The sequence below is a fragment of the Camelus bactrianus genome, chromosome X (assembly GCF_048773025.1).
Source record: "Camelus bactrianus isolate YW-2024 breed Bactrian camel chromosome X, ASM4877302v1, whole genome shotgun sequence".
NCBI classification, from domain to species: Eukaryota; Metazoa; Chordata; class Mammalia; order Artiodactyla; family Camelidae; genus Camelus; species Camelus bactrianus.
This window is the reverse complement of record NC_133575.1, coordinates 114215178-114241509: the sequence shown is the minus strand read 5'-3', so window position 1 is coordinate 114241509 and position 26332 is coordinate 114215178. Positions and strand designations below refer to the sequence as shown.

Genomic DNA, 26332 nt, shown 5'->3' with positions numbered 1-26332 from the left:
TCTGCACATCACAAACTACCATAATAGATTATCTGAATAGCCCTATCACTGTTAAGAAAAATGAATTTGTAGTTGAAAAAACTTCCCCCCAAAAAACACCAGACCCAGATGGTTTCATTAGTGAACTCTACCAAACATTAAAGGACAATTAATACTAATTCTACAATTCTCTTCCAGAAAATACAAGACTTTCCAACTCATTTTATGAGGTTAGTAGTACCTTGATATAAAAACCAGATTAAGATAGTATATAAAAGAAAACCAAAGACGAAAGCCCAACATGAACATAGATGCAAAAATACTCAAGAAATTATTAGCAAACTTCCACAACTCACACAATGTGAATTACAGAACCCAATTGACTACAATATGAGTTATAGTCACCCTATAACTATTAAGGAGATGAATTTGTAATTTAAAAACTCTCAAAAAAGAAATCTCTAAACTTAGGTGGTTCCATGGAGAATTTTACTAGATTTTTAAAGAACTGGTACAATATTTTTCAGAAAATAGAAAAGGCAGGAAAACTCTCCAATTCATTTTATGACTTTGATACCAAACTAGTTAAGCACAGTACAGAAAACGAAAATTACAAGCCAATTTATTAAAAAAAAAGTTTCTTCTGTATAGCACAGGGAACTATATATTCAATAACTTGTAATAACCCTTAATGAAAAAGAATATGAAAACAAATATATATATATGTATATGCATGCCTGGAACATTGTGCTATGCACCAGAAATTGACGCATTGTAACAGTAAAGCCTGTACTAATGAAAATACTTAAAAAAATAATACTCTGATAAGAATTAAAAAATTAGCAAATCAAATCCATGTAAAGAACATGTAAAAAGAATAATACAATGACTAAGTGAGGTTTATCCCAGGATTGTAAAGCTGTAGCACTTCAAAAAAAATTAATCCAGAGAAAGACAAATATTATATATCACTTATATGTGGAATCTAAAAAATGATATAAATGAACTTATTTACAAAATAGAAACAGACTCACAGACATAGAAAACAAACATGGTTACAAGGTGGGAAAAAGGGGGAGGGATAAATTAAGAGTGTGGGATTAACAGATATACACACAGATAAGCAACAGTACAGGGAACTATATTCAATATCTTGTAAAAAACTGTAATGGAAAAGAATATGAAGAATATATACATATAACTGAATCACACTTTGCTATACACCTGAAACTAACACAATATTGTATACTACTTATATTTCAATAAAAAACAGAGCAACATAAGAAAAAATTAATCCATGTTATCTACAATATCAACAGGCTAAAAAAGAAAAAACACATGATTTTATCAATTGATGCAGAAAATGTGTTTGACAAATTCAACACCTGGTCACTATTTAAAAAAAAGAAAAAGAACTCTTATAAAACTAAGACTAAAGGAGAACCTTCCTCAGCTTAATATAGAGCATCTACAAACTCTACAGCTAACATTATACTTAATGATGGAAGACTGAATGTTTTCCCTCTAAGACTGGAAACAGGCAAGGATGTCTGCTCTCACTACTGCTACTCAACAAAGTACTTGTAGTTCCAGCTAGTGAAATAAGGCAATAAAATAAAGTAAAAGAGGAACTACATCTGTCCCTATCTGCAGATGACATGACTATCTAAATGAAAAATTCTAAAGACTTGAAAAAATAACTCCGAGGACTAATAAGTGAGTTCAGCAACGTTGCAGGATATAAGACCCATATACAAAAACCAATCACATTTTTATGTACTAACAACAAACATTTTGAAACGTTTGTTTCCATGTTAAAACTTTTAAAATTGAAAACACAATACTATACATACTGGCATAAAGATAGATGTATATAGATCAATGACATAAGAATGAGGGTCATGACCTAAACAAACATAAGCTTTTGCGCAGCAAAGGAAACCATAAACCAAACAAAAAGACTACCTACGGACTGGGAGAAAATATTTGCAAACGATGCAACCGACAAGGGGTTGGTTTCCAAAATATACAGATAGCTCATATAACTCAAAAAAAAAAAACCCAAAAAAACCTCAATCAAAAACTGGGCAGATGACCTAAACAGACATTGCTTCAAAGAAGACATACAGATGGCCAGCAGGCACATGAAAAAATGCTCAGTATCACTAATTATCAGAGAAATGCAAATCAAAACTACAGTGAGGTATCACCTCATACCGATCAGAATGGCCATCATAAAAAAGTCTACAAATAATAAATGCTGGAGAGGATGTGGAGAAAAGGGAACCTTCCTACACTGTTGGTGGGAATGTAAATTGGTGTAGCCACTATGGTGCAGTATGGAGGTTCCTTTAAAAACTAAAAACAGAGTTACTATATGATCCACCAATCTCACTCCTGGATATATATCAGGAAAAGATGAAAACTCTAATTTGAAAAGACACATAGACCCCAATGTTCATAGCAGCCCTATTCACAATACACAATAATATACACAAGACATAGACGCAACCTAAATGTCCATCAAAAGATGACTGGAAAATGATAAGATGATATGTATACACACAGACACAACGGAATATTACTCAGCCATTAAAAAGAATGAAATATTGTCATTTGCAAAAACATGGATGGACCTAGAGGTTATCATAATGAATGAAGTAAGTCAGGCAGAGAAAGACAAATATTATATATCACTTATACACAGAATCTAAAAAAGTAGTACCAGTCAACTTATTTATAAAACAGACTCACAGACATAGAAAACAAACTTATGATTACCCAAGGGGAGAGGGGAAGGAGAGGGATAAATTAAGAGTATGGGATTAACAGATACACACTATTATATATAAAATAAACAACAAGGATTTACTGTATAGCACAGGGAACTATATTCATTATCTTGTAATAACATAATGGAAAAGAATCTGAAGCTGTATATTGTAAATCAACTAGTTAAATTTTTAAAAATTAATAAATAAAAGGAAAAAGAAATTAAGGTCAAGAAAGAATTCTTACATTTATGTTCAACTGATTTTTGATAAGAGTGCCAATATAAAATAATAGTCTTTTCAATAAATGATGCTGTGGCAACACGATATCCACATGAAAAAGAATGATGTTAGACCCCTTTTTCATTCTACACAAAAATTAACTCAAAATGGAAGACAGACTGAAATGTAAGAACTAAAACTATCAAACTCATAAAGAAATATAGGAGTAAGTCTTTGGGACCTTGAATTGGACAATGGATTTTTTGGATAGGCATCAAAAGCACAAGTGATAAAAGAAAAACTAGATAAATTAGACTTCATTAAAATTAAAACTTTTGTGCTAAATAGTAGCATCAAGAAAGTGGAGGGGGGAGGGTCTAGCTCAGTGGTAGAGCACATGTTTAGCACACACAAGGTCTTAGGTTCATTCCCCAGTCCCTGCATTAAAATAAATAAATAAATAAATAAATAAATAAATAAATAAATAAATAAATAAAAGAAAGTAGGAAAATGACTCAGAGAACGGAAGAAAAAATTTGCAGTTTATATATCGTGTAAGGGTCTAGTATCCAGAGTACATAAAGAACCCTTACAATTCAACAACAGAAAGACAAACGACCCGATTTAAAAATGGGCAAAGGATATGAATAAACGTTTCTCCAAAGACACACAATTGGTCAATAAACACACGAAGGAATGCTTAACATCACTGACTATAATGAAAAGGACAGAAAACTACAAGTGTTGGTGAGGATGCAGAAAAGTTGAAGCCCTTATACATTGTTTGTGAGATTGTAAAACTACTTTGAAAAACCACCTGGCAGTTCCTCAAAATGTTAAACGTAGAGTTTACCATATGATCCAGAAATTCCACTCCTAGGGATCCATGCAAGAGACATGGAAGCTATATCTACACAAAAATTTGTACATGGATGGTCACAGCAGCTTTATTTATAATGGTCAAAAATTGGTGACAACTCACATTTCAGTCAACTGGTGAACACAGCATATTGATACAATGAAATATTATTTGGCACTAATCCATGCTAAAACGTGGCTGAAACTTGAAAATATCATCCTAAGGGAAAGAGGCCAGTCACAAAAGACTGCCTGTTGTATGGCTCCACTTATAGAAATGTACAGCATAGGCAGCTCCATAGAGACCTAAACCAGATTAATGGTTGCTAGGGGCACGGGTAAGAAGGAATGGGGAATGGCTGCTAATGGGTATGTGCTTTCCTTTGGGGGTAACTAAAATGTTCTGAAATTAGATATCGCTGATGGTTGCAGAACCCTGTAAATATACTAAAAAACACTGAATCAAACACTTTAAATGAATTTTGTGGCATGTGAATTGTATCAATAAAGCTGTGTTTAAAAAACACAATACCATTTACAGTTGCTCCAAAGAAAATGCAAAGTAAATCTAAGAAAATGTGCATAGAATCTGTATCCAGAATACTACAAGGTGCTTATGAAAGAAATAAAGATCTAAATAAATGAAGAGACCCACTGTGTTTATTGATTAGAAGACTCAACATAGTAAATGTTTCAATTGTCCTCAAATTGATCTACGATTTTAGTGCAATCCCCATCAAAATCCCAGCAAGATTTTTTTGTAGACAAGGCAAGCTTATTCTAAAATTTACATGGAAAGTTTCAGGCCCCAGAATAAAACAATTTTGAAAAACAAGAATATAATGTACCTGATGTCAGTGTTTATTATATAACTTTATATTATTACATAACAAAATTATTCAGGACTGTGTGATATTGGCTGAGGGGTAAGCACATAGATCAATGGAACAGAAACAGATTTACACAAATGTGCCCCACTAATTTTTGATAAAGATGCTAAAGCAATTCAATGGAGGAGGGATAGCCTTTTCAACAAATAGCGCTGAAATAATTGGACATCCCTGGTCCAAAAAAAAAAAAAAAGGAACCTCGATCTAAGCCTCACATCTTATACAAGAATTAACTCAAAAGAGATCACAATCTTAAGTGCCAAATGTACACCTATAAAACTTTTAAAAAAGGAGAAAATCTTCAGGACGTAGGGCTTGATGAAGAATTCTTAGACTCAACAACAAAAGCATGGTCCATAAAAAAATCTTTCTGCAGACAAAGTTATGCAGACGAAAGGACAAGCTACAGACTGGAAGGAAATATTTTCAAATTACATATGGGACAATGGACAAGTATATAAAATAAAGAACTTGCAAAACTCAACTCTCTCAAAACTCAACTCAATATGCATCTAGAAATAGACTCAAGTATATGTGGAAATTGCATTTATGATAAAGGTGACCCTATGTTTTAAAAAATAGGGTTGTGATAACTCAGTAGCCATTTGAAAATAGGCAAAGATCCATACCGTGTAACCATCCACACACACACACAAAACCCAAAAAACCTCCCAGAGGATTAGGAATCCAAATGTAAAACCTAAAATTCTACAAATACTGGAAGAAAATTAGGTGAATTTTTCTTTAAGCTGGGTATGAGGAAAGTCTTTTGTGTCTCAAAATCCAGATGCAATAAAACAAAATATTGATATTTGACTAGATAAGAAAAATACTTTACATGGCACAGAAAAGCAAACATCAAAAAAACAATAAAAATTGAGAGAAATAACTTGCAACATGTATCACAGATTTAAAAACTAATATCCTTAATGTATAAAAACTGCTAAAATTGAGGTTTATCTTTGGTCTTTTATAGACCAAAAACCCAATAGAAAAAGGTAGAAAGACATGAACAGATAACACACACACACACACACACACAAACACACACAAAAGGCTCTAAAGCATATAAAAAGATGCTCCAAGTCACTCGTAATTAGAAAAATGCTAATTAAAATTACTGAGATACCATTTCTCACCTATCAGATTCACAAAAATTCAAAAGTATAGCAAACATTTTGTTGGTGAGGCTTTAGGGAAAAAGGCACTCTCACACATTGCTGATGGGAATACAAATTGGCACAACCTTTTGGGAGGGGAATTTGACACTACTTAACAAGACTACATATGTGTTTACTTTTTGACAGCGATTTCACTTCTAGGAATCAACCCTGAAGATACACCTTCAACGAAATGAAAATACATATATACTAGGTTGTCCATTGCAGCACTGCTTGTAACAGCAAAAATACTGGAAACAACGTACATGCTCAAATATAGAAAGGTGGCTGAATTACCTGCAGTCCATCCACACACTGTAATAAAAGAATGAAGAAGATCTCTAGGAGCTGATAACGGAGTGATTGCTAGGACGTACTGTTATATAAAGAAAGCAAAGCCCAGAAGAGTTTCTGTAGTATGCTACCTTCATGTAAGAATGAAAGGGGTAGAGGAAAATACAGGCACCTGCTCATTTACGCAAAAAGAAACACAGGACAAAGAATGAGGGTGGTTACTTACAGGGCACAAATGGAACACGGTAGAAAGGATAGAAGTACTGAGAGATGTCATTTTCTGCACAGTCCTAACTGTTGGAATTACATAACGTCACATGCTAAAAACTTAAGATGGGGAAACAAAAAACCCAAAAGGAATCTAAACAGACACAAGTGAACTGAACCATATTCAAATGACCACAAGGGGACAAGGGGGATGAAAAACTAGCCCGGGTGATTTTGTTAATACAATCTTTGGGTGATGTACCCTTAAGGTAAGCACAAAAAGAATTCTAAACAAATATTGTACTCTAATGAGTAGGCTTCTTTTCACAGAGTTCCGGATTAGCAACTCTGAAATGACTTTCTGTGTATTCTAGACTCCAGTAAGTCAGTAAATATATTGTGGCTAATAGCTGAGCTATTTCTCACTGGCATAGAAGCTATTTACAAACATGGAAAGGGGAAAGACAGAATGAATTTTTGTGCTGATTGGAATTTCGAGGTATCAGTGTGAACTCATGGTTTATACATAGGTAGGTAGGTAGGGAGATTACCACAATAATAAAAATTAATAAAATAATAGAATAGAATGACATTGATTGAGTGAATTAATTTCCAAGCCTGCTGACTGAGAGGCTATGAGCAGTAGATTCTCTCTAGTCTCTACTAGACTGAGGATCAACCAGCAGCAGCACTCCTGTAGAAGTGGGCATGTGTCTAGTACCCACATCTTGGTTTCTAGATACTATTCTCCACCAAAAAGAAACTAGGGCTCCTTGAAAAAGTAGCTGATTTTTAGGGCTGCGGCAGAAAATGTACAGGAGTATCTTGGAGTATCTTGTTGTGCCAGAAATGAAGGCCACGCTCAGAGAGTGATTAGGGACAGAGTGATTAGGGACATGTCAAAAAGACAGAGGAATCAACACAAAGGGGGTTCCCACTGACCAAACATGGGACACTTTGAGTATCAACATAACAATAGTCAAGGATTATAACTCATGGAATGAAATAATAATCCCTGAGTTCACCTGATATAAAGACATAAGTAAATAAATGGTGAGGGAAGGAACACTCTCACAGTAGAAAGCCAGATCATAAATATAGAAGGGATGATGGAACTAGAAATTCAATATTTGGCAAACAGACTCGTAAACTTGCCCCAGGCGAGGATCATCAATAGATGCTAAACTAGTAAGTGAAAGTTTGCACAGTAACAATTTATAAACATATCTTCAAAATATATTCCCATAAGATCCTTATTAATTACAAAGGAAAAAATAATAACTTAACCGTGGAGAAACATGGCAGACACCCACATTAACCAAGTGCAGAAACCGAATCTAATCATCAGGAAACATCAGACAAACACAAAATAAGGGACATTCTGCAAAATAATTGGCCTGTACGCTTCATAAATATCAATGCTACAAAACACAAACTGAGGAATTGTTCCAGATCCAGAGACTAAAGAGATATAACGACCGAATGCACCGTATGATCCTGAATTTTCTTTTGCTACAAAAGGACATTGGGACAATCAGTAAAATCTGAAGTCTTTAGATTAAGACCTTTAGATTAGATTAGTACCAATGTTAGATTCCTGATTTTGATCAACATCCTATGCTTATGCAAACGATGTCTTTATTTTTAGGAAATATACATTCAAGTTTGTAGAGATAAAGGCGCAGTGCATCTGCAATGTATTCTCACAATTTAGAAAAAGAAATGTGTGTGTGCCCGTGCGTATGTAGGGGGGGGAGTAGATAAAACAATGAAAATTTGGTAAGAAATTAATATTTGGGGAATTGAGCAGAAGCATATTCTGAAATTATTTGTATTATTCTTGCAGCTTTTCTTGAAGTCTGAATTTATGTCAAGCCAAAATATTAAATTTAAAAAGCTTAGAATTGGTCAATTAACCTGCCAGGGAGAGGTGTAGAGGGCTGAGGACTATCCGTCAGAAAATGTTCACAATTGCTCGTGGGTTTCCAACTGGACAGGAGTCTCAGGCACACGCAGGCATTCGGGGAATGCTAACTGCCGTTTTAATAAATTCCAAGTCAAAACTGGAGCCTTCCTCCCAACAAACAACCTGTTGCCAATGCCCCTCAAAGCCCCACTCAGTGTGGCAGCCACCAGCTGGTCCACTGAACTCCCTCCAAATCCGCACTCAGAACCCAGCCCACAAAGCAGAAAAACAGAATCAAAGGGCTCCTTTCAGGTAAAGCCATTTCGGAGAATGGATGCATGGACGGACGGACGGACGGATGGCTGGATGGATGAATGTACAGTAGACATATGAGAGTTAAAATATAAAAGGCTACTAAATACTCATGGTGAAAAAACTTATGTAAACTGATGATGATTAGCAATATTAGTTATTTTAAATAATTTCAGCCCAATCAGCCAAGAAAGCACCCTATAAAGTACAGGTCATCCGAGACCTGCTAAAATGAGGACATTTAACTCGAAGAGTCTGGTTATGTGCTTTCCAATATGGTAGCCACTAACCACATGTGGCTACTGAGCACTTGCAACGCTGTTAGTCGGACTTGAGATGTGCTGTAAGTGCAAACTATACACTGGACTGTGAAGGCCTGGCATCATAAAACAAAACCAGTGCACAATACCTCAAACCTTTTTCATATTGATTACATGTTGAAATCATAATTTTAGATAGATTGGGTTCACTAAGATCTATTATTCAAATTCATTTCACCTGTTTCTTTTTTACTTTTTTAGTGTGGCTACTAGAAAATTTCAAATTATATGTGTGGCTTGCATTTTATTTCCAATGGACAGAACAGGACTAGCTGATAGATGGTTTTGCAAGTTTTTGCTCAAATCTTTTCTTCTCAGCAAAATCCTTGCTGGCCACCCTATTGTACCCTTGTCCTTGTCCGGCCCTCCCCAACTCCCTTTCTTGATTTATTTTGTTTCAAGACACTTATCACCCCGGACACACTGGAGTTTTTACTTATCAATCTTGTCTATTGTTGGCCTCCCGGACTAAACTATCAGCTGTTGAGCTTTTTTTCTGTTTTGTTCGCCCTTGTATCCCTGACACATCATTCATTTGCATAAGATCTCTCATCTTGGGTATTTAGTAGCCTTTTACATCTTAACTCTCATCTATCTGCCTATTCTTCCTTCCATCCACCTGTCCATCTATCCCCATCCACCCATTTTCCAACAGTGCCTGGTACATAGCAGACACACACAAAAATATTTGCTGAATCAATTTTTCAAAATGACTTTTGACCAGTTCCTGAATTGACCAGCATCCAAGTTCCGGTTTGGAATTACTTTGAGCTCCAGCTTCATACTGACCCCACCTTTCCTGCTGTTCAAGTGGGAGAGGAGAGGCAGCCCCATGTGCCCCATCACCTGAGGAGGACAGCAGAGAGAAGGGTCTTGGGCACTGCCCTCCTTTCCCGCCTCCCTTTTTGCTTTAGTTTCATGGCCCAAACTCTTCAATCTGAGTGAGGGGGAGGGAATAGATACACTTTTCTCAAAAGGCAGACAGCCATCAGGAAGTATGTGGGCAGAGAAGCACATATACTGAGAAGTGCTAGTGTTTCATTTTTGTTTTGGACTTCTTGTCTATCCTCCTCTTTCAGGCTATCACTGAATTTTACCATTAGAAAAGACGTGAAGGTCATATCCGCTACTGGTCAAATCACATCCTCCAAATATAACAATCCAACCCAAGAGGAGAATCTCAGAGAGCGCCCCACTCCTCTAGGCCAGCCCCCTCAGTGTAGCCAGAGAACCCCAAGGCCTAGAGAGGGGAAGGGGCTTGCCCAAAGCCACATGGTGAGGCAGTAGAGCTGAGCCTGTCACCCAGTCTGCCTCCCTCCCTGCCTCTGCACCCTTACTCTGGTCCTGTTTCAGGCCAGAGGAGGTGGTGGCTGGGCACAGGTAAGAGGTGGTAGGGCTGGAACCAAGAGAAACAGCCTCAGAACTGGTGGCTAGGTGCGGATGAGCCAGGTAGACTTTGTAAGAACCCCATGAGTTGTGGGTGGTCAACATATTTATGTGATTTGAAAACAAACTAACAAATAAGCAAACTTGCTGAGTACTATGGGTGTGAACAGTAGAGAAACCAAAAGCTTCTTCTAGATAAGACAAACTGTTACTTGTTACAGAAATCGAGGTGGGGTGGCTTTTTTTTTTTTTCATAACGAAAATTAGCAAATATGAAGTCAAACCTAAAATACCCTTTATGTTTAAATCAAAATCATTTTAATAATAAGCCCCCAAGGACCACCACTTTTGTTATTAAAAAATCTGATTTATTTAAAATTAAGCCAACCAAATCATTTACTTTAGTTCAGAACAGCTCTTGGATGTTGGAGGCAGAGATGGGGACAAAAGAATTCCTTTTTGATATGCTACTCCTTCAGAGCTAGAAGTCAAAATCTTTCAGTCCTACATTCTGCAGACTGCCGGCCCATTCTAAGCTGGAAGCCTGGATGCTCCTTCTGTCAGGGTCGGTGATCTGCGGAGTGGGGCAGAGACCCAAAGCGGGCAGAGAGCAGGAATGCCTGAGTCCTGGAGCAGCTCAGCTGCTAGTGGCTCTCTGGGAGATCCAGCCCCAGCATCCTCATGTGTAAGACCAGGGGTCTCTAAGGGAACTGCTGCGTCCCCCTTCTCTGGCCTACATAAATCCATATGCACTTTTTGTCTTTACCCAAACTTCTGGAAGTGCTCTCGTCTATATAACAGTTAGAGCCTTTACCTACCAAACTAAAATGGATCCCCCTCACCTTCAAGTCTAGGTCATCTCCATAAGAACAAGTTACGGTTTATGCTTTTCAAATGTTTAAATTAACTTAGAATTTAATTTGCAACTCATGGATGAATCGTGGAGGAGCCCTTCAGATTCCCCTAGTCTATTCATTGCACAGATGGGGAAACTGAGGCTCCCAGCTACACCTGGAGTGCCTATCAGCCAACCCCCAGCTTGGCATGAGGGACCCTTCCAGACTCAGAAATTTGGGTCCAAACAGGGACTCTTCCAAAGGGCAAGTGCCAACTGCCACCTTTTCCAATTTACAAACTAGTATTGTTTCAGCTGATTGCAGGACGATGCCTGAAATCGCTGAGTGGCATCTGCTTTCCAGTGACCTGCACAATTCCTCTCCCTCCAGACTGACAATGAAGCTAAGGCCGAGATGCTCCAGCAAAGGGTGGAAATGGACACCGCTCCCTTCACATAATGAGCTCGTACCGAACACCCATTTTCGACATCATCTCCACCAAACCAGTCCTGGCAAATCTGGCTGGTTTAACAAAAGAAAGTGGGGGACACCTCAGTCTGTTTGCAAGCCAGTTCAAAGCCAACCAGCACTGCTCTTTGTAACGGAGAGGGAAAGGCCAAGCTTCTAGCAACAGGCTCTCTTCCAAAAGGTTCCTAACTCAGGGCTGGGGGAAGGGGATAAACAACTCTATAGATGTGTGACTCTGAAATGGCGTGGCCAGGATCATCCTCTGAGGGTTCAAAGGGCTTTCCAAACCTGCTGTTTACTCTCTAGCGCTGACTCTGAGGACTTGAACATGCATTAGAGCCTGGTGAACCTGAAGACAGTGTTGTACTTTTCAGACGTTAAAGACACTACCATAAGGAGCTAGAGAGTCGGGGAGGGGTTGGTTGGGGGCTGGGGGGGAACATAGGCCCAACAAGAACCAGGACCTGTCTTCGCACTCATCTGTGTTCTTGCACAGCTCCTGACTTGTCATCTGACCTTGGACAAGCACTGGCCCCTCTCAGGGCCTCAGTTTCCCCATCTGTGATTCACCAGCCCTCCTGGCCTTGCCATGAGAAGTCTGTCCATATTGCCAGGGTTGGACATGGGCAGTGGAGGTGGGCTGTTTGAACAGAATCTAGCCGGTTCTTCTTCCCTCTGGGGCAGGCCCCCACCCCCAGCAGAGCGCTGGCAGACTCCTGCTGGGCCTTCTATCCAAAGAGAACAGGCTGCTCCTCTCTCTCAGGACAGGGGCAAGATCCTGGGGCAAGTCCAGAAACCGGTTTTCACCAAGAGCTGGCCAGACCTCTTCAGGGATTTGAAATGTGGAAAACTAAACCTGACCACGTGTCTTCTCAGATCCCGTTTGCTAACTTCCATGGCAGGCAGGCGGGAAACCTCGTCCAAGGCACTGGGACACATACACACCCTGGCCCCACTCTGAAGCCCAGGAGGGCTGGGAGGGCAGGATCCTCAACTAGAGAAAGCCTCAGGAACTCCCTAGATCCCAAGACACACATGCCCCTGGAGGTCCCTCCCAAGCCAGAGAGTCTTTTATGCTAGTCTGCCTAGGTGTAATTTCCACAATGTCAAAGGACATTGAACAAAAGGACTTTTCGTGTCAAAAGAGACCTGCTTTTCTTTTGTTTAATTTCTCAGGCCAAATGAGAAGGCAAAACGGAGAGGAATCACTGAGCAGCTCGAGAGTGTGCTCGAGCCTGAGGTCTGCAAGACTGTTTCACCAGGACCATCTTGTTGGAATCTCCCATCTGACAAGTGAGGACACTGAGGGCGGGTTCGTGGACTTGCATAAAACCCCACAGCTAGTCAATGGTCTGCACCGAAGGCAAAGCTCACTGTTCTTCCCACCACAGCACAGTGTGTCTATGCCCACATGGTAACTGGAGGATGACCCTGCAATCTGGCACAGCCCAAGGTGTCATATTGAGGCATTTTTTAACCTGTCTCAAAGGATCTCTGAGGGAACTATGGATGGGCTTCCCGAAGGGTATATGAGCCTCTGAGATGAGACACAACATTGCATGTTATCCTCAAAGAAGTCCATGACCCACAAAAGGCAAAAGCCCCTGCTCCAGAGAGACAGGAATCATTTTTGTTATGATCTGGGCCTCAGGAGACCAGCTGGGGTTGGCAGCCAGGTGGTCCTGGCTGTTCTCCAATTTTATGAAGCGAAACAGTTTTACGTGGGCCTGATACCACTGGGCCCCTAGGATCCGCCTGACCCTTGAACACCTCCTACCTGCGCCCTAAAGAGCAGATGCCCTCCAAAGCATGGCAACCCTTACATCCTGTGACTCATGTCAGAGGTTCCAGATTCCCCTAAGTAAGGGGTTCACATGAAGGCATGGAGGGCTGAGGATGGTGCTTCTCAGGGAAGGGCGAGGGGGCAGAGCTAGGGTTCAGGAGGGGAAAAATGCGGGGACTGAACCCCAACTAGTTTGCTCAGAATTTTGCAAAGGACCAACCCAAAGGCATGACTGAAAAGGCCATGTGGGGAGCAAGGGCTTCCGACCTAGCCCTCCTAGCTGGGTCTTGCCTTCCAGAAAGGACGCGGTGTGGGGGACACTGAGGATAAGGGAGACAATGTCAACCTCTAGTTCTCAACTCCTGGGGCAAAGTGTGCTCTAAAAGGCGAAGTGCCTCTCCCTCCTCGGAGGAGATGAAGGGCGATCACGCTTCTCAGCTACCGAGACAGAGGTGTGTGTGAGAGTGTAAACGTCTGGCTCTGAACAACTGCCTGGGCACAAGGCGAGGCCCCACAACCAGCTCTCCTGCTCATCACCCTCATCCTAGAAGTCTACTTCCATGCACTTGCAAACAGTAAGCGCAGGATGCTGCAAAGGACTGCTGCCGCGGGTCTGAGAAGGCAGACTTCCTGGCCACCCCAGAGTGGGGAACAGGCTTTTGGCTCCCATAGCTGCTGCTGCTCTTTGGGGGAGGTAGGGATAAAGAGATCTGTAGGGCTGCCAAGGGGCTGTTGTTGAGGGGGGGTGGGGGCGGGGGGCACAGGGAGGAGGAGGGAGAGCAGCCTGCTTGGAGAATCCCTGTAGGTTAATCTTGTGATTGTACTGTCTGAATGGGTTCTGCCTCGGGAGCAGGCCCTTGGGAGGCTCCAATTTGATAATGGCCTCACCTCGACTGAGGGACGAGACCTTGCCACCTGCCCTATTAGCGGACAGGAAGTGCTCCCAGGCTGCCTCCTGCGCGGGGCATTAGTCACGCTCCAAAGGCAACACACGGGCCATGTGTCGGGAGCGCTGGCTGCCCCAGTGGGATCCGTGCGGTGAGACTCCTCCAGATTTTCAGGGCTCATTTTGAGGGCTGCGGCGGCGAGTAAGACCATCATAATAAACAATAATAACATGTAACAATGATGCTCTTTACCCCATCGCTGGGGGATTGCTAGAAACGACCTGATTGTTGGCTTTCATTCGAACGTCAGCACAATTATTTTAACACTCCGTGTGTCAGATTTGACTCCGTCTCCCCCAAATTAATTTTAGAGTGGCGGCGAAACGAAATGGCATACTTCTTTGAGCTTTTGTTACAACATGTTCGTGCAGCGAACTGTGAAGAAAATGCAGTAATTAGAGGTTAAATTAATCCTTGACAGACGAGCGGCTTAGAAACGCTGTGCCCTCCTCCCCAAACCTAGCTGAACGCACGCCAGTCTTTCAGAATTAGACATGCAAAGCATGTGACGTTGGCAACGGCACCAAAACTACTGTCCCACTTAAAATTCCGAGATCAGTGCTGGAACTTCCAGAGGCCCATCTGAACACTGAGATCTCATTAAGAACAAAACCCAAACAACTCCAGCCAACTGCCAACAGAGCCCACCCAGCCGAGCCCTCCGAGGGGCTGGCGGCCCAACTCTCTGACGGCAACCTGAAAACAGGACATGACACGCCTTTCGGAGGCACACATGCCTGGGCCCCTGTCTGATCCTTAACTCACGACCTCGGATTTCAGCAGGTTCGAAGCTTTGGTTTCTGTTATCAGTATGCCCCTTGCTGTCCTAACAATGCTAAGCAAAGCACACACTGGCACAGAGCAAATCACATTACCCTGAAATTGTGGGCATCCTGGACCCATGTACTTGATCTACAGCATGGGGCCCAGGTTCTACCTCCTCAGGGCTCCCTTCACTGTGCCTCCTCAGGAAAGTCAAGCACCCTCTCTGGGCCTCATTTTCTCTTCTGTAAAGTCACAGGGCTTTACTCTTCCAGCTGGAAAATGCTCTGTCTTTCAGCATCTGAGTTTGTAGGTGAGTTGGTTCATTTATGCCAACTACGTGCAGGAACCGTGGTCAACAGGCTCATGGGGCCACAAAAAGGAAAGCTGGATCCTGTCCCCCTCGCCCTCCATGTCACCAAGCCCCTAAAAGAAGCTATGGGTGGGGGTCTCAGGTTCAAACGCTGGGCAAAATATAAAAGCACTGTTAGAGTGGGTGGAGGGCTCTCAGAATAATTGCACAGAGGACTTGGGATTGCCCAAAGCATTCAGGGTGACTTTACTTGGTTTTTGTCCTGCCTTTAGTTCCCAAAGGCCCACACTTCTCCTCCAAGGATGGAAGGCATGAGCTGGGGTGACCAGGCCCTTCCTACCCAGATGTTATCCACTAGCTCAGGCCTCCAGTGGCCTCTTCTAGAATTAACAAAAATGTGTCCCTGTGGCCTAGTGTTCAGGTACTCTCACAGGTGGAAGAAAGGGGGAGACACATGACGGAATCTCATGGTCGGCCCCCATCCTCCTCTGGGCCACATGGACCAATTCTCAGCCTTAAGAAAACAGCATTTCCCAAAGCCCATTTAACGGTTATTTACTGGGCAGAGTAAGCGGCAGGGCACAACAGGAGGGGAAGGTAGCTAGGACCCCACTGCAAGGCTGGGACTGGGCTCTGCAGAAAAGTGCCCTGTCTGTGCTGGGGTCAGAGGGCAGCCAGGGAAGGGCTTAAGCCCTGTCTCTGGAAGCCTTCACTCTGGGGAGCCCATAGTCAGCGAAGCCCCTCGCTATGCCTCACCCCAGGGGAGCTTTTTGGGCTGTGACAAATCTGATTGCTTTGGAAATTATGAAGAGGTCAAACTTCAGGGGGAGGGGGGAATTTGTGGCCCTGAGGAAATCAGGGAGGTTCTGTGAATGGGGAGAAAAAAGAAAGCAATGGGGTGGGGGAGGGAGGGAACCCAACTCTTTTGCTTCCATCCCCTTCCCCTGCAGGAAATGCTCCTGGGGCTTCAGCTGCCCAGGCTGGTCATTTGTAAGCAGGACCTCACTGGGATGGCGCATCCAAATCCTCGCAGGTAAACAGTGTAACACAAGCCACGTTCGTCATCTCCACAGGATCCCCTGACTAACTACGCACCGGCTCCGCACCGGCTCCGCGGGGCTGGCCTGCTCTTACTTTGCTACATTTGCAGACGAAGCGACGACGCAGTGATGACAAAAACAAGTAATAAGTATTGCCATAAAACCCCGTCAGGTTCATACAGATTTATGAAGTTTCTCTCCTCAAAGTCTGGAAGATGTTTCAGGACCCAATGTCTGAAAAATCAGACTGCCTCCAACGGAGCTTCGAGAAGCTGCTCCCGCCGCCCGTACAGTTGACTGCTGCTGCCTAGGTTACCTCGGTGGCTGGCGTTGTGAGCGGTGGATGATGGGAACTGGTTTATTGCGCTGATCCATTGTAACTGACTCCTGTTCCCCCATCATTTATCTGCCTCCCCAGCCACATCTGGGTTGCTCTATTCACACTCTCAGCATTCTCTCTGCTCCAACAAACACTCAGCCTTTTCTGCTTGGATAAGGAGATTTTTTAGTTACATCCATTATATGTGTATCAACATTTATGGCAGCAAGATAATTGCCAGAGAGCTCAGGGGATAAAAGGTCCCCCTTCATAATGTCTCCCCCCACACTCGTTTAAAAAAAAATCAATATTACCATCAAGCAGGATGGTGGCAGATCCTTGCCTGGCTGCTGCGTCCTCAAAGTTGGAAATGTGCTTTTTACAACACATGCAGCCGGACCAAGAAGAAAAGAAAAGAAAAGAAAAGAAAAGGTTCAGCAGTGAGTTCAGAGCCCATGCTCCAGTGGGGCACATGTGTGGAGAGGGAAGGCCTTTTTGTCCTTGAAACCTTTGCTAAATAACTGCAAAGCAGCAAATCTGTTCTATATTAGATGAGTGCTTTGGAAACATGCCAGGCTCATTTCAAAGAGTTTGGATCCTATAATCTGTAAACCAACCCAATGATGAGAAGGTCTGCCGTCAGTGGGTCCTGAGACCACTGGATTAGGGGTACTGGACAAGAAGCCCTTGGGGTTACGCCCAGCCTCCACCACCTATGTCTCTGGGTTAGACGTTCACGAGGGTAAAAGGCACAGAGAGAGGGAACACTTTCCACTTTTGTTTGGATTGGCCTTCTGTCACTTTCTACTCATCCATCTTCTCATTGCCCCTCAAAATCTCAGTGCCATTACTTTGTATATCTAGCTGTTTTCCCCCGTAGTATTTCAATTTTCCAGAAAAATGACTATGTCATTCACAAATCATAGTCTGTGAGAGCTGGAAGGGACTCAGACTCCTCCTAGGTCATAGAGGGGAGGGAAGACAAAGAGGGAGGATCCACTTGTCCATGATTACCATGCTAATTAGTGAGGAGAGTGTTCTAGGACACAGGATTCTCAGGTCCTAGGCTAATTATCTCTCCAATGCATCGCTGCAGAAAAAAGAAATCAGAATCTTAAAAATAAGTTTATCGCATGGAGGAAACCCCTTTAAAGAAGGAAAGTAGCCCAGCTATTGTCAGAAGAACCACTTGTCTAAGATCAGTTTCCGCCCATTTCATAAGCCGAAACAGCAATTGAGTTTCCTAGGCATAATCTATTAACAGGTGCATTTTAAGCCTTTAGGTGATCGGCTTAAAGGGGGAAAAATGATACTAAATGTGCTGGCCAAGCTTGACAAAATCCCTTCCCTTAGTGAAAAAGCATCAACAGTAAATCTCCTACCTTAAGATGCAGTGAATGTATAGCCCCCACCCCCACCCCCACTCCAGCAACAGGCTATTTCCTGGTTGACTTTAAAAATTCAATGACGTTCCTGTTTCAACCCACACATCTGTGTCACTGTCAGCGTCAGTGGCAGGAAAACAGACGAAGTCACCCTTTGCTAATGATTTCCTAACATGGAATTTCCTCGTATCTCCTCAAGCCTTTCTTCTTCCAATGCCAAACTGTTTTTTTCCCCCTCTCAAACACATTGTACTTAAGGAAAACTGAAAATGTTCACGGCCAGAAGAGGATGATTTTTAGGGAGATCTTATAAGGAAGAGCTGCAGCTCTTTGTGATATTTTTAAGGGGTAGGGAGAGAACTATTAGTTTTCCTAAAACCAGTACCAACAAAACACAAATCTCCTCCTGGGCATCTGGGAATCTCTCAGTCCTACTCTCTTTCCCCTTTTCTTGCCTTTTCCCCAAGTTCCACTTTGAGCAACATTCGTCCATCAGTGTTAAATGAAACACACTCAAACACTGGAGGCACGTGTTGCGGGAGGCCAAGGCAGCCCTTAGGGGCAGGGGACCAGCTTTGGGGACCAACTACCAAAGCACAAAGCAGTATAGGAGCCCATCACGTTTTTCCTCTGGAGAATATCCCATGTAATATGCAAACTGGTCATCAAGAGAAAAGAGGGCTGTTACTTTAAGGGGAAGACGCTGATTAGCTGCTCTGGCTGGCAGCAAACAGCTGGTCTGTCCGGCAGGTTCAAGGCCATTTCAGCTTCTGTCTTATGGAGGCACCATATGTTCCATCTCGCACATCAGCAGCTTTATTTTCCAATGATCTCGTTCCAGAAGGGAAGCACAAAGAGGGAGGAGAAGGTAGAGCCCGTGGTTTACCCTTTGAGTACTTTCTGGTGGTTTTAGATGCACTTGGGATGTGTGTGTTTGGAGGGTGGGGGGAGTTCCCGATTCTCCTTCTGTTCCAAAGAACAGAGAACAAATGTTCGACCAACACTTCCGAAAAACCTCCAGAGATCGGAGGAGGCTAGAGCAGGGGAAAGGTATGCAAAAAGGCGCACATACTATGTCGCCATGAAAGAGGGGGTGGAGGCAGGGAGAGATCGGGACGAATCTGACTTCGCTCTGGTGACCTACCAGTCGAGTTTGGGCCCCGCCCACTTCTCCTTATTTATCAATTTTTCTTGTCAGTATTCCCTTTCCGAACAAACTTTACAAGAACAGAGGCAGACTGCTCTGGGGGGCGGGGGCGGGGCCGACAGGATGGCTAAAGTTTACTTCAAACACTGTGTTTAACATTCCTCAGCGCAAGTCCGAGTTCCCACAAGTTTTTTTGGGGGGGCAGGGCAGGTGTAAGGGAAAGGGGCCGGCGGAATCCGCACTCCGACTAACGCCGCGAACCCATGCGTCCTGGACACCTGCAAGTGCCTGGCCTTAGATCAGTGCAGAGGCGGCAGGCTGACGCACTCTCCGGAGGTGCATCCTCGTCCCCACTGCTCGCCCAGGCTGCACGAACCTCGGAGGTGGCAGTTTCGACTCCCTCCCTCCTTCCAAACAAAGGGGCCCTGCCAAGCGTTTGAGCTTCGGTGGCGGAGGCTGGGGGCGGCAGGAGGGCGCGGGAAGGAGTGAGGAGTGTAGCCGCGGAGTGGCGGAAAGCCTCAGAGTCGCCGCCGTCGTCTCAGCCGTCGTCTCAGCCACCGGCGGGCGCGACAGCGGCCCAGAGTCCGGGCGGCCAGGGGCACGGGATGCAAAGCGAAACCGATGAAAGGGCGCCCCCTATGCCCGCGCCCGGCGAGCGCAGCGGCGAGAGCGTCTGCCCACCCCGCCGAGCGTGCGCCGCCTCTGGCCTCCAAGCCGGCCCGCTAGCCGAGCCGCCCGCCCAGCCGTCCGGGCCGCAGGGGCCTCGGGTGTCCACCGCCGGCCGGCTTGGCGTGCGACCGGCGCCAGGAGCCCGGGGCTCCCCACGCCTTCCGGGGTTCCAGCCGAGGGGCTTCGAAACACAACCCCCTCCCCCACCGCCTACACTTGCCCTCCTGTCCCGAGCGGCTCGAAGCCACTGGGAGGCAGCCGCCCCCGCCCCCTGCCTCTGCGTCCCTTTCCCCTTCCCTCTCTCCAGCCTCCAGGGAAACAAAGGGGCTTTTTATAAAGCGGATTGTTGGCGGCAGCGGCGGCGGGGGTGGGAGGGAGGGGGGATCTATAAAGACAAGAAGAGGTGGGGTGGGGGAAGAAGCTGCGCGGCCTCCGGGAGCCCGGAGAGGCGGCGGCGGCCGGGAAGCCCGGGCGGGAGCGCGGCCGACCCCACCCGGCCCGTGGGCACTCGGGCAGCGGCCCGCGCCTGCGGAGGGCTGGGCTGCCCCGCGGCGATGCTGCCCGCCGGCTCGCCGCAGCCCGGGAACAGGATCGCACCGGCCGCAGGGCCCGAGCCGGGGGTGGGGGGGAGCGGGGCACGATCCCTGCGAGGGTCTCCCCCGGGAGACCCGGGCCCTCTTCCTAGCCAACTCTTTCGAAATTGCTCAAGCTCGGGGAGACTTTGCGTCTTTGTTCCAGAGCGGCCACCTCTTGTACGCTCAGCTCGTTCGCCCTCACAATGTCCCGGAGCTGGCCTCGGTCGGCTACCCGCAAACGGCACGTTCGCCGTGAGGACGGTGCCCTGGGGGGAGGGATTCCTTCTGCTACCAAACAACGACAGGCCACCTCAGCAAGTGGAATTGCTTCTCTCCACGTCCCCAAGCCATCCCGGGCTCCCGCCCGCGCACACTCTCACACCCACACTCGGGGTGCCCCACTCGGCCGCACCCTGCTGCAAGAGCGCGGCAGGGCGAAGCCCCCGGCCCGAGATGCGTCTGTTCGCTTAGGTTCCGACGACTTCAGGGCAGTTTTCTGCAGACTAATCCTATTAGTGTCTCCTCAGTTCGCATTTAATCACGGATCAAAATCAGACGGTATGGCCAGCTTTCCAAGCGGCTTCGGACACACTGCATCGGGACGGAGCCTGGCGGAGCCAACTGGCCGCGAAAAGTATTTGGCGGCGCTCCGGGGGGCTTCCCGCCCGCCCTTGCTGGCGCCGGGCGCCGCGCGCTGCCGCCGCTCCGAGGCCTGGGAGCTCGGGGCGCGGGAGCGCCTGGAGCTCCGGGCAGAAGCTCAGTCGGGGCTGCCTCAAGCCGCCAGCTCTGCTCGGGGCTGCTCTCCAGAGGAGAATTTGGCAGGGGAGGGAGCATTAAGGCAGCGGGCTCGGCGCGCGCACACTCCACACTCCAGCTCGGCGGCGGCAACCTGGGTAGGGATGGGGTGGGGGGAATCCTGCGCCCACTGCCGACTGGCCTGGGCTCGGGGAGCTGGTATGCGAAGGCAGCGTCGCCGGCGGCATCGGGCTGCGAGCGGCCCGGGTTGCGCCGGGACGGAATGGGAATCTCCCCGTAGCCCGGCGCGGCCGGGGGAGCCCGCTTGGCTCGCGCCCCTCTGCCTTCCCTCCTCGGTACTTGACTCCCCCTGCCTGATTCTAGACGCCCGGCGGGCGCCGAGGTGCAGGCAGAGGCCACAGTCCCAGCGATGCAAGCTGCGCTCAGCTCGGCCCGGCCAGTCCGAGAAGGGGGCGACCGCGCGCAGCGCCAGGTGGGCTGTGTGCTCGGAGCAAACTTTGGGGTCCCCGGGCTCTCAGTACCCCCAAGCCCCCGCTCCTCCGCGACGGGGACAAGAAGCGGGGGCCACAAGTGCACCCTAGAGCCCCCAAACCAGTCGGACCTCCCACGCCCGCCCTCAGCCTTACCGTGCTGCGGAGCTCCCGCGGCGGCGGCGGGGGCAGTGCCCGAGGGGCGGGCGGCCGCCGGCGCGGGCAGCCTGGCCTCCGGCGTCCGCCGAGCGGCCCGGCCCGGTTGCAGATCACCCCCCTGGCTAGCGGCCGGTGCCCCCGCGCCCGCCCGCCGCCGGCCGCTTCAGCTCGCGGCCAAGTTCATGCCGGCGGCGCTGCAGCGGCGGCCTCAATCTGCTCGCTCCATTCCCACCGCCCGGCTCCGCGCCGCGCGCCCGGAAGGTGGAGTTTCGGGGGGTTTAAGTTACTGATAGGCATTTCTCACTGCTGTGTCACTCAGGGAGGAGGAGACACGCACGCCGCACACTCACACACCCTCACACTCGCGGCGACGAGCGGCTCCGGCCTTAAAGGGGAAGCCGCGCTGCCCCGCCCGCGACCCCGCTGGCCCTGAGCCCCCGAAACGCCGAGTTTCCAGGCCCGGATGGAGCCGGGGGCAGCGGAAGCGCGGCGGCCGCCCGAGGGGCCTATCAGGCCCTCTGACCACTCTTGGGAAGGGAAAGCGACCGCAGGCTGGCTTCGCTGTGGTCGCCTGGTTCCTTCAGTCAACTAGAGCCGGGGCAGCCGGGGCAGCCAGGGAGGAGCGCGGGGGAAGGAAGGGGCGCGGGTGCACTCACCTTGGTGGCTCCGCACGCAGCGGGAGGTGGTCGGTGCCCAAGGCGGCAGGTGGCCCGCCTAGACGGTGAGCTGATGCCGAGAGGCGACAGCGGGGTGACCGAGCGCCCCCGGGCACGAGCGGATGGAGCTCGCCCGAGGGCGTCAGGCGGAGCCCTGCGCGCTTGGGAAACCCGCTCGCGGCAGGTAGACTTCCCGCTTCTGGGCCGAGTGAGCTAGTGAGCTGTGCGCGCCCCTGACGGCCGGAGAGCGAGCAGGGGGAGCGGGAGAGCCAGCACTCACCAGCGACAGGGCGAGAGAGCGCGCCAGACTGAGAGACCGAGGGAGAGGAGAGAGAGAGGGAGAGACAGAAGCCGAGAGAGGCACTGACGGAGACGGAGACCGGGGGGTAGAGAGACACCCGCGACGGGGGGGGGGGGGGCGGAGGAGAGAGAAGTGGCAGCTCCTTGAAGGAGCCCTGGTCGTCACCCAGACAGGAGTCTCATCGTAAAGTCGCCTTTTCAATCCCCCCTCCCCCTTTCCCGTTCACAGCAGAAGCCAACCCGAGAGCAGCGACCGGGCCCTCCTCCCCCTCGCCCTGGGAGGGCGCTCACCTTGGGCGGGTGGCTGCCGGGAGTTGGGGGCAGCGCCGGTCTCACGGCCGACGCGTCTGCTCTCTGGCTCCCGCCCAGACGGCCAAGGCGACCTGCTGTGACGGCAGTGGGGACCAGGGCTCTCAGGTGCCGAGTACGGAACTGCACCCGCCCCCCTCCTGGCGTAGCGTCTCCCCTACCGGGCCCCCTCCCCCCGCCCTGCCCCGCTCCCCTCCTCCTCTGTCCACCGCCCCCGCCCCCGCCCCCGCCCGGCCTCGGTGCCGACCCTGTCTGTGCCGCCCGCCGGCGTGCTCAGCAAGGAGCCCGGGCGCGCCAGCCAGTCTCCCGCCTCTCTGGCCCCGCGCCGGCGAAGCCCCTGCGGGAGCTGGGCTGGACCGGCTTCTCGCAGCGCGGGGTTATCCCGGGGCAGACACCTGCGGCTTCTGCAGGAACACGAGTTCCTTGGGAACTGCCCGGCGAGCCAGAGCGCGCTGTCCGCTCGCTGCCCGGGCGCGGAGGCCGGGGGCTCCCCTCCCCGTATCCCTGGGGTCTGGCCCAAGCCCCCGTCTCCAGGGTCCCCGCCCGGGGTGCGTTTCCTAACCTGGACTTCCAGGGCGGCGGCGGGGGCTGAGTTCACCCCGCAGACGCTGCGTCCGGTCCGACAGCAGCAGCGCCGGGAGCAGCCCCAGAACGGACTCACAGCTCCAGACTGCACCTCTGAAAAGCGACCTGTCACCAGCACATCTGGTCATACTCGGCCGAGCTGCGGGCCAGGAATAAAGGGGTGGACCCGCCGCCCACTCAGCCCCTCCTTCCCTTCACGCCCACGCCCTCGGGCCCACGGGAAGCGCTGGGGCCCCCTCCCAGAACCGAGCGAAGTCCTTTTCGTGGGCTGCGTAGGCGCAACGGAGCTGAGGGCTTGCCTCGAAGCGGTTCCCGAAGTTTCCTGACTGAGGAGCGGCCCCACCGCGGGGCACAGGTGTCGGGCTCCCGCTCCGAAGCCCTAGTACCACGGCAAACGCGGCCCAACGCGGCACGGTGGCGGTGCACCGCTCAGCTGGGCTCTTGGGAAGTGATCCACCTGGGCCGGGCCCAGCCTGGGCGGCTCTGGAGAGGGCCAGCGGCCAGGAGAGGTTATTGCTCTCTGGTTACTGAACTGGTCGCAGTCCTTACCCTCACTCCAGACCATGCCGCGGTAGAGTCCCCCGGCCTTGGCCCGTCGGGGTCCTACAGAGATGGGGGGTCATCCTAGAGCCAGCCTGTCCCCCTAGAGCGAAAGAGAGCTCGTGAGTGTCTTGAAGGGAATCGGGATAAACAAAGCAGAACCGGGGATAACTGTGTATTACCAAGCTTGCAGGGTGTTTAGGATTTGATTCTCAACTGTCTCAAAGTGCACCAGTCACGGAAGTGGAAAATGGGGTTCTGTTCCCAGACACCTTCGCTCCACCCTCATGTCACTTTCCTTCTGCTTCCCCAGTGGGTGGGTGATGCCCACTCCCCCGCGTGTACTGGGAGCCTGTGAGATCACAGCTGCACCTATGTCAGAGCATCTCGGTTGGCCTGCTTGGCACCAGTACCCTGATGGCCTCCAGAGAGCTCAAGCTCCACGCGCCCTGAGCTGAGCTCCTGGTCATCCCCTGAACCTGCTCCTCCCATAGTCTGCCACCTCAGTTCTTGGTGGCTGGCTCCATCCTGCAAACTGCCGAGGCTGAATTCTCTACAGTCTTCCCGGATTCTCCTCTTTTGCTCACACCCTGCATCCAAAGAAGTGGAATATTCTGTTGTCTTTTCAAAATGCACCTACAATCCCAGCCTTCTTTCCTCCTCCACAGCTACACTCTGGGCCCAGCCACCAGCATCTCCCACCTGAGTGGTTCCAGCAGCCAATTAATAGGTTGCTCTGTCTCCTACCTCCCTCGTCCCCCCTCCCCCACCCCAGTATCTCAGTCTTTCCATTCTCCATGCAACGGTGGTGGCTCCCCATTTCACTCAGTAAAAGCGCTCAGTAGTGCTTCTGGTGGCCTAGCAGACCTGCATGCCATACCCTCCCCTGCTACTCTGCTCCAGGCCTCCTGACTTTTTTTCAGCACACCAGGCATGTTCCTCCTTAGGGCCTTTGCACTGGTTGTTCCCTCGGTTGGAATGCACTTTCCCAGATATCCACTGGGCTGGCTCCCTCATTTCCTTTCATCTTGACACAAATGTCACCTGGCCACCCTATGTAACATTTCAAAGCCCCACGCCCATCTCTGGCACTTCCTCTCCCCTTCCCTGCTTTGTTGTCTCTTCAGTAGTACCACTAGCTGACCTCCTCTAGAGGTTACACCCCCAGCCGGCTGTGATCAGTGCCTGTTTTGCTCACTGCTGTATTCCTAGCTCCTGGCACGGTACCTGGCAGGGAGGATCTGCTCAATGAATGTTAGCAGGATTCTATTTTCCTGGAACTTTTCAAGAAACTCTGGGGGCCACTAGATTGTACACTCACACTGGGGAAGGGGCCCATAGCTGTCATTACATTTTCAGGAGGGTCATGACCTCCTTAAGAAGGCTGGAGGTCAGGCAAAGAGCTTTGTGTTAGCTTCGTGAAACCAGTCTCAGGTCAGATTACCAAGGCGTGCCATGGCCCAGATTGTTGCGGTTCTTTCAGTGACTGTTGGAAACAGAGGTTCCCTTGTGGTTGTCACCTTGGGTACTCCAAGGCTGATGGAGAAATGGGAGAAAAGGCTGGAGACAGTGAAGGTGAGGGTTTTCTCCTCATTGAGTAGACTGGCTATGAGACCCTTTTGTGACCCCAAATGTGGACCAAGTCTGGAGCTAACAGCTCCCTCCATTTATTGAGGTGTATGTACCATGTGCTTATCTGCAGGAGTCCAAGTACCCGATGAGGCATGAGTCATTGTCATCTCTGTGCTCTAGATGAGGAGATGGGAGGCTTGGAGAGGTGAAAGGACTTACCCAGGGTCACACGGCCATGTGGCTACTCACGTTTAGCGTGTGCAGTCCTGGCCAGTGGGTCCAGGCAAGGAAAGGAACCCACAGGTTCTCCAGGGGCTGCTCTTCTCCAGGGGGACTCTCCTGGCCCTGTTGCTGAGAAGCTACCAAGCAATGGGTCAGGCTTTTAGGCTGTGGGGGTCCAGGGACATCATGTCCAGGCCAGTGTGGGCCCTGCCTT

At 48.6% G+C, this 26332-nt stretch overlaps 1 protein-coding gene across 8 annotated transcripts in view; it reads right to left on the bottom strand.

The window, feature by feature from the left end:
* Positions 1-23917, bottom strand: part of MAMLD1 (mastermind like domain containing 1) — a 111896-nt gene extending 87979 nt beyond the window's left edge. For 2 of the 8 annotated variants that reach the window (XM_074358723.1, XM_074358726.1), the window contains exons 1-2: positions 23762-23914; positions 23182-23276 (exon numbers count right to left, since the gene is read on the bottom strand). The gene's annotated coding sequence lies outside the window, so the exon portion shown is untranslated. Of the gene's footprint in view, positions 1-21931; positions 22205-22590; positions 22959-23181; positions 23277-23761 lie in introns of those variants that run through there. The other 6 variants (XM_010956515.3, XM_010956511.3, XM_010956504.3 and 3 more) reach the window with 6 other exon arrangements.
* Positions 23918-26332: the final 2415 nt, after the last annotated feature.